The sequence below is a fragment of the Pungitius pungitius genome, chromosome 19 (genome assembly GCF_949316345.1).
Source record: "Pungitius pungitius chromosome 19, fPunPun2.1, whole genome shotgun sequence".
Lineage (NCBI taxonomy): Eukaryota > Metazoa > Chordata > Actinopteri > Perciformes > Gasterosteidae > Pungitius > Pungitius pungitius.
Window position 1 is genome coordinate 2,894,687 of NC_084918.1, and position 9,457 is coordinate 2,904,143.

Sequence of the window (9,457 nt, forward strand, 5' to 3'; positions counted from 1 at the left end):
GACGGCTGCTGCACTGAGATGAACCCGAACCGAAAAGAACTGGCAGAGAAATGGAGAGAGGTGGAAGATCTCTTTTCAATTCATTTTCTGGAGTTGATTGAACCAAAGTAATCACTACTCTCCTGTTCTGAAAATCCTTTATCCTATGACCCCTGAAACTCATTCTTTGACCCTTTGGCGGGGCCTGAGCCTGGGAGCCACTGGGCTGAACCCCCCCGAAAGTGGTGATGTAGCTCGGCCAAGTAAAGGATGAGTGGAATTCATTCATCACGATCAAACAGTTTATCTGCAGCATGACTTTTACGTCGTTGCATTTAATTACAAAATTGAGTAGCTACAATGCCCAGCAGATTGAGGTAGATGTATGTTATATGCTGTATCCATTCATTATATTAAGTAGGCTGGTTGTGTGATTAAATTTGATTAGTTAGAGTGGCTCCTGATTTATTCTCTCCTGTTCTCGCACCAGATGTCTAATAATCGCAGCCGCGTCGGTTCCAGAGCCGCGGCAAGGCAGCCGGCGCCGGCGCACCAGTCCTCTGCTCGCCGATCCGCTGCACAGATGCACGATTCACTCCAGGAATTAGTCTAATCATTGCACGCACGCGTCGGGGAATCAAACGTGGCAGAGGGCTGACGAGACGTATACGGCGGGGCCCACTTCTCACTGGTGCAACATGCAGCACGTACCCAGCAAATCCGTCAAATTACAATTTGTTAGGAAGCATTAGGAATTTTGCTAATTTGTTCCTGGGAGATGTGACCAAATTGTAATGGAATGTACTCAACGTGTAGTAAAAACCCATTTGTTGGATTAGGCCTTCGGTGAAGTGAATGGCGGCGTAACTCGTCCGTGAGGAAAAGAAAGACAAACGCAGTGAATAAAATGAAACACATATTCCTGTGATTACGGTGAGTGGTGGGCAGATTTTAGCTGCAGAGTCAATACACACAGCGTAGAATGAATGAAACAAAACCAACACCGAGGAGGAAATTATCATCATCATTTCTGAGCTCAAACTGTGCAAATGTGTGGTCGAACAAACAAAAGCAAATTTGCTGCAAATGCGGCCGGGATGTGGTGCAGTAATTGCGTAGAAAACAAAAGAAGACAAAAGCTAATCAAAACAAATGCCGTGCTTTAGTTACAAGTGCCGGGGCCTTGGCGGCCACGAGGGATGTTACAGCCCAATGACTTCTTCATTTGAATTTGAATAATGGCCGGGCACAACAGGACCCCCCCCCCCGACGGACACAAATCAGGCCATCAGGTCCGAACACTCTTCCCCTCTCTGCTGGTCCTTCTTCATGAGCTACGACAAACCTGCATGGGCGGACCGCGCTAGAAGCAGCAACCACGGCGGGGGACGTCTCAAGCACCACCAGACGGACTTTTACCGGAAGCCATTTACGTGGGGGAAAAAAAAAGAGAAGGTGAAAAGTGAATGGATGAAAAAATAACAAAAAAAAAAAAAAAATCTTGAAGTGAAACGCGTTCTAAGGGTAAAGCGCAGGAGGGACTTTCAGCCGTTCCTGCTTTAATCACTGTGAAAATCAAGCTGATTAACCGCGTTGGTGGGAGGCCCGTAGAGCGGCGGATCCCTCTCCCCGCACAGCCCCGTGCTTTGATGTTGTTGTTTTTGCGCCTTTGCACCGCCCCGTCATTTGAATATCACACGGAGCGCGGGGGCTCCTTCTCGGCCACTCGCTGCGCCTTTGTTGCCGTGATTAAAGCAGGTGTCGCGCGGGGTTGTGTTTGTTAATGACAGTTTGCATTTAAATAGCTGTCACTCTGTCTTTCAAGGGGAGGGGGGGGAGGAGGGGGAAGGGGAGGAGGGGAAAGTGTTTGTTTCCGGCCCTTCCGACGTACTCGGTGTGCATCTCGTTTACATACGCTTAACCCAGCTTTGCAAATGAGCTGAGCAAACTTTTGCAGGAGTGTACCTGTAAAGACTCCCCCCCCCCCGGCAAGTGAGGAAAGTGGAAACTTTTGAAGAAAAAAGGGACAAGGGAGGGAAAGTGAAAGCTAACCCAGTTGAAGGTGTTAACTTGTAGTAGTTTTTGTTTACACAATGAATATAATTCATTCATTGCAACATTTACTTCGAGCCCTTCTTTGGTCTCCACCAACTCCCTCTGGAAATATCGGTTTGATTCTCTGATATGATGTTGCTCATGTTGGAATGTTGTAAAAGCTTATTTGGCTTTTTATTATCCTTAAAGATGTGGAGCAGACTTATTATTACATTTGCCACTGTCGCACATCTCACAGCATTTCTGAGTAAGTTGTGAAAGACCAAACGTGAGAGATTTAATGTGCTGAGCTGATTTCCTGCATTTTAACACGCCGTCTCCGAAAAGAGGACGCGGCCCGCGGAGACGCCATCGCGGCGTAGCGTCTCTTCAGAGGGAAGCGACAACCAGGAGGCAAACGCGACATTTCCTCAACACCGGAGCAGGTGACGGTGAATCTTAAGACTCAAGGTTTAAAAATACATACTTATATACAAACAGGTTAAAAATGGCATCCCGGATCGAGAAAGAATGCCCCGCTGAGGTGTTGATTGGGAACACGGCGCGAAATGTTCTCGGATCCGTGTGGCGAGAACAACTGTGTCGCTGTGTCGTCCTTGAAGAACAAGTTCCTCTTTAAATTACCCCCCCCCCCCCTCCCGCACCCCCTTCCAATTTCCCTTTGACCATTTCAGCAACAAACAACCAGTCATTCATTCACGAGGCCCTTTCATCATGACAAAGTTGGTGAAACAACAACAAAAAAAAGGAGGCGGGTAGGCCATTGCCTTCTGGAGGTAATTAGCCATAATCACGCTGTTCCCGTAGCTATTTGGTGGCGTTAGCTTAACTTTGCTCTTAATCACGGTTTGTTTATAGGCACCCGAGGGTCTTGACATTTCAGATGCAAGCACTGAGACTTCAGAGGTGGCTTCGCAAGTGACGCTTTCGATAAACAGATACCTTCGGAGTCCCGAAATGGCTTTCGTGCTCTTTTACCGAGATGCTAACTAGCCTAAACATTTTTTGGTGTTACTGGCAAAGAAAAATAACATTGTCACGTGTGTGCTGCACAGCGTGTTAGTCAAGCAAAATGAACACTGGAGATTTCTGCAGCCCAAATATTCCGTCAATTGCATTAAAAAAATCTGTATTCAGTAGAAATCTAATTCTATTTGTTAGCACTGAGAAACCAGGTTGCTCATTACACTCACCTATTGATTGCCTCAACCTGAGAGAGGGGAGATTAGCAGTCAAACTTTCAACACCCAAATCAATAATCATCTCCCTAATTGGGTATTAGCAGCAGGAAAGTGGACTCGCTTGTGACACAAACAAGGAACGAAAGGCTGAAATTCTGCATTTTGGGGCAGCCGGGGTTTTGGCCGTTATTCTTCCGGGGCTTGCTCACGGACTTTTAGTTTGAAATAAGGGTGCAATTCCTGTTAGGCCGGTGCAGTTCTTTCCGTCTGTGTAATTTAATAATCTAGGATTTACTGAATAATGGCACAAATCCCACCTGACGGAGGCGCATGCTCTCATTAATCCGCAGACTCTCTGCTACAGAACCGTGTTCAGGAAATGTTTGATGTACTTGAACGAAAAAAAAACCCCTGAAAAAGAAAAATCAACAACCGCAGTGTCACCCCTAAGACGTTTGATATTTCACACTCTCTCTCCTCCAGGTCAGCTGTGTCTCTTTGTTTGACTCCCAAACCGCCGACAGGCCGTTTGCATTCCTCCGCTGCAACATGGCATTTTCCCTGGTCATTGATTTGTCTCTCAGAGAACGCCAGACACCCCGAGCACCTTCGTGGACCCTGCCGGTGCGGAGTGCTCGTCGTCCGGGAGCGAACCGCATTTCAACGACGTCGGGTGGCGGCGCCAGAGAGCATCATGCAGCAGATGAACAGAAGACAATGCATCGGTTACGCTGACAGTATTTTCTGTGTACTGTTAAAACGTAATTAGCTGTTGTCATTTACAATGGAAATTGTCTCTTGTTCATGCTAACGATGACTCTCACTATCACGCAGAGAAGGGTTTTTACGTCCCGACCAGGCACAGCGGGGGCGGGGGGGGGGGGGGGGGGGTTACAAGGACAGGCCGTCCGTGCAGCTGGCTGTAGGGGAGCGGCGGCGCCCCCTTCCACTCTTGCCGGTTCCTCCCGTCCCCCTGGCCCGGGTAAAAACACTGCACGTCGACGGCGAGGCCAATTAGCCCGCAAGAGCAGCCTGGTGAGGAGAGGCCTACTGGAGAGGGGCGGGGCGGGGGGGGGGGGGACTTAATTCAAAGAGCAGACTCTGCGAGTGGTGCAGCTTTCCTAATCGCTAAAAAGAGCTCCGGGTCCCAGGAGGAACATTCAGGCTTTCAAGAAATATAAAAGGAGTTTGTTGTTTGTAAAAAAACGGTGCTCAATCGTGACTTTATGTAATCGTGTGGTGTTCTAATGTGAAAAAATAACAAGCAGGAGAGCGGGTCTCCACATGGGGGGTGGGGGGGGGGTCGTCGGTCTGTGACCCTTGAAGGCAGATCCGCCTCCAAACTGATCTTCCATCCAACACATTTGGCTTTAGGCGAGTTTTTAGGCGTTTTTTTGCGAGGAATTGAATTTCCGTCTCCAGTCGCCGGCAACGGCGTGGACAGCGCGCGAAGCCGAGGTTAACGGGAGAGCGTGTTTACTACTAAACTGTTTAATTAGAGCCACACGGTATCCAAGCAACAGTAACAGGCCGCCAAAGTTGAATCATCTATTCAGCGGGGGCTTCTGTTGGCTCTCCAGGCGACCTCTGACCCGGACCCGCCGCTCCGGACCCATGGCGCCGACACCCGGCACCGCCAGAGAGCGAGACTGCGCGGCGGCGTGGGCGATGATAAGATATGACCGCAGGGTTGGTTTGTTGTTTCCAGGCTTTTATTTAATTGTTTGTTTGTCAATAAGTTTCCGCTCCTCCGTAGCAGGAAATAACACAAGATGTGATACAAAACGATCACAACACAATATGAAATAACTGTATGTAGGCAACATTTTTGCAACATTTTACATTTCTAGATATCCAAAGATGTTCACTGGATATCGGAATGAGATCCACTGTCCCGATGATGTCATCACTCGTTAAAGTTTTGGGAGGGCGGCTCTTCAAACACACCGCTGAGAGGATCCATCCGCTTTCTCCTCCGTTATCTCGCGTGTCACGGTGGTTGATTGTGGACTTTCTGCTCGACACAGGCCATAAACCTTAACAGGCGCCATCGGCCTAACAAGCCCGAAGCAGGTCTGCTCTCTCTCTTTCTCTCTCTTTCTCTCTCTTTCTCTCTCGCTCTCTCTCCCCGCTTCAGAAAATGAGAGGAGCTTCTCACAAAATGTGACTCTTAACAGGAGCCCGTCTGTCCCCGAGGACACTGAGCCAGCGCGATCTGCCCGTCCGTCTTTTTCGTGACAAACTCAACATCTTTCACTCGCGCGGCTCCTCTGGTGCTTTTTTTCCCCTTTTCTTTCCAAGGTAATCCCCCCCCCCCTCTGCTCCAACGTCCATCTAAGCAAATGTCGGAACATCGCGAAAGGTCACAGAGCAGATTTAATTATTTTGTTTGTTGTGCCACACCGAGCAACCGCAGAGTTTTCCCCCCCCATGTGACTCACGGCCGGGAAGCCTTCCCGGAAGGACGGAGTCCCGTGCAAAGCTCCATTTCAGCAGGCGAGCCGCAAGGGGCCATCCCTAAATCCTTCGGAGGCCGTATCCATTAGATATCGAGGAGGTCCGCCGCACACACACACACACACACACACACACACACACCCTCTCTTTACACTCTTCAACCGGCAATTGTTAAATTCACACTCATTCCTCTTCTGCAACTCTGAGCCCTGTCAGGTATCTGCTTGTGGACGGAACTTCCCACGCCGCCGCCGCCTCAGGATGGAGAAGCAAAGTGATTCCACAGTCTGGTGGCGTCGCCTCGCATTTTTCTTTTTCTTATTACACAGCGGCCTTAAAGATTCATGAGGGAACTTGCGTTGAAACAAGCTTAATATCCATCCCGCTTCATGCTAGCAACAACACAGCCGGGGCGGGGGGGGGGGGGGGGGGGGGTGGGGGAGTGAATCATGGTGCCCCAGTGACTTGGAAGTGCCCGGATATGCAAATGTACGGGTCGGTGCAATAGATTATTCAAATGCGCGGTGGCTTTGCCTTTGGGGGGTGGGGGGGGCGGCCCGTGCTGTAATGACTGCCTTCTCTGCGGATTCGAGGAGGGAGGGGTGACTGTTCCCAGTCACGAGGGTGACACGCGGTGACACGGTGTCGCCGGGGGGCCTCGCGGGGGCCACCCACACACGAGCGGCTGCCTGACATGCTGTAAACCGATATAAATCGGCTTAAAGACATTTTGTGGAATTTAATTAGATGCTTCTTGTTTGCGACCGAATGATTTGTTGTTTGTTGTGAAAGCCAAAAACAGAAGAGGACGCGGTTCAAATAATGACGCTCTAATCCATTGGCACCATTTGCTCGTCTGCTTTCTTAATGAGGGTAAGACGGATCCCCGTTAGCCTAGCCTAGCCTAGCTTAGCTTAGCTTAGCACACAGCTAAAAGAAAACTCCGTCCAGGAGCTTTGAGGCTCCCTAATTAATACATGTGATCTTTTTTAGTTTAATCAGTACAGAAAACAGTGTGTTGCAGCATTTATGCAGCATTTAAACACAAAATGTTCCGACACAACAGGCGACTTAAGATGTGGACATTTTTTCTTTTATCAAACGGTGATTCCTTGTTTTTATTTCCAGAGAAGATATACATTTATATCGCGCTTGGTCACACGGAGAAAACTTTTCGTTTTCGTTGCATTTCATACCGGCAGATGTCTCCTTTAAATCTCCAATTAAGAGTTTGAAACTTCCGTGAGATCCACCACTCCTGTCAATTAAAAGTGCCAAAGTGCAAGGTGAGGTTGGCACATTCTGCATGGTTATTTGTCAAATTAGCGACTAATAGGAAACCTTCCCCCCCCTGTGCAGTTTGATCCATCTGCCACCGGTCTGAGGCTGTAGCTGCTAATTACCGACGCCTACGCAGGCACCGGGCGGGATATTGATTCCTCGTCCTCACATCCCGAAACAAGCTGAATGACACCGAGAAACCAGCGGCGATAGACCGGCACATGGCGCGGGAGGTGGGTAAATCCACCTCGGGAGGGCGCGTATTTCACACGAAACCACTTAGGACTGTAACACATAAGGACAGGTGGCAAGTGGTAACCGAAGGACGAGATGTGCGCACTCAGGCCGAGAGCACGGCGTCAGCAGGTGCAATTAAATCTGTGCGGTATGAGAAAAAAAAAAGAAGCAAATATAGACACGTAGTGCGTGTTTAGCGGATCGATAACGATGGACATAGAAGACAAAGGAGACTAAAGGAGAAAATGGAGCACTTAAGCGAGCAATTACTCTGTCAGGGAAACCTCCAAGGGGCCAAAATAAATAAATAAATCCGTTAAAATAAATGTAGGAAAGGCCTCAAGCGCTATTACTTAGGATTATCACTATTGATTTTGTCTATATCTGTGTGTGAGGGGCGCTGCTAATATCCCCATCGATTTGAGCGGCCTTTGATGGACGCCGCTCACACGTCGCGCGTCTCTTAGCGCTCAGTTCAGGAATTCCGTTGCCACGTCCGGAAACCGTTTCCTCGGGATTGTCAGGATGCATCGATCCGACCGCAGAAAGAACAGCCCGCGTCCGGACAGCTTGGCCCCCGAAATGTGTCCCGACTCAGCGTAAATGCAGAAACAAACCCCGGGACTCGGCGTGGCCGCCGGGCCAGGACCGAGCTAATTCCTTCAGAAGCCGGGGGGTGGGGGGGGGGCTCACCGTAAAACCGGTACTTCATTACACCGGGTGTCCGCAGCACTTACAGCGACCCGCGGGCCTGGATCACCCAACGCTGACAGCTAGTGCTAACTAGCCCGAATTAAAAGGCTTCCTGTCTCTTCCACTTGGATTTACGGTTACGGTTTGTTTACTGTGCCGTTCCCTGCTGCACCCACAGGACTCGCGGACTCAATCTTCTGCAGCGCCCACCCCCCCCCCCCCCCCCCCCCCCCCCCCGCCCACCCACCCACCCCGTGTTTCTTGCTCTGCTGAAGCAGAACCGACGGACTCTCAGCGGTTATCTGAGGGGCTCTTGTGCTTCTGATGGTCCCAGTGTTCAATTCCATTACACCCGCTGACACACTTAGACATTAATGGTGGGAAATCAGGAATTCAGGCAGCGAGGCTTCTTTTGCTCTCTTAAACTCCCGGCGCTATTGATCCCGGAGCCCAATATACAACATATACTCTGCATTATTGATTGCTGAATACATACATTATAATCGAGCCGTTACGTCGTACATCATTTCTACAGATTAGGCGAGTGCCCCCCCCCCCCCCCCCTCTCCCATCCCAAACTGGAAGAAGACAAACCCGGAGAGCGGGATCTTATTGTCTCTGCTTCCGGGGGGGTGGGGGGTGGGGGGGCAGCCGCTACTCCTCTTTCTCCAGATTGCAGCTCTCGAGGGGTTTTAACGGTACCTTCTTGGTCACTATTTCCGAATTCCTCTCCCCCCCCGGAGCCACGTCGGCACATTTTCCCTCCGTAAAGGCACTTGAAGGGAAAATGATGGAGGACGTGTCAATTTGCTCCCTCTTCTCTTGTCACGATGATGCATGCAGTGGGGGGGCCGCAAAATCTGGTGCATAAGGAGCAGGGTGGAGGCGCTCAGTCAATTAGCTAAATCGACAAAATAATGTTTTCCCCCTTAAATCCATGCAATGAGTTTAAGAAATATCTCAGGCAACGCTGGCATACTCTTGATCGACACTGTTGATTGGACAGAAGCTCGCCTTCCTTTAATATGTTTACATACAACAGCGTATGTTTAAAAGATTAACAATGACTGGAAGCACAATGTGCTTCTAATCAATTAACCAGAAGCAATCAAGTCAAACATAATAAGCGTCTGCTGTGCAATTAGCCAGAGGACGGAAACCTGGATTCTGGTATCAAGTCCAAACTCATACACCTGTGTATGGATTCATCAATTCTGCCCTACATGGTCACAGTCACAGCCCGAAAGAGGCGCTCAATGTCAGCTCAATTCCACAGGAAGCTCCACGCGGTCTCCTTTCCTTCGTGGGGGGGCCCTCGGGCCGTTGGAAGCAATCAGGCCGACGCGGCAGCCTCAACAACTGGGAACCAGCTCTGCTTCCAACGCCTCAGCATTGCGGTGTCACTTCTCTGGACCTCTGTTCCCCCCCCCCCCCGCCGCCCGCTCCGCCGACTTTAAACTGCCTCAGCAGTCGGGGATTTTAATTGAATCCGACAGCACCTTGAAAAGGCCTGAGAATTCAGCAGATAGCTGGAGTCTCGGGCAAATAGCGAACACCTTCGACCGGGCAATCAA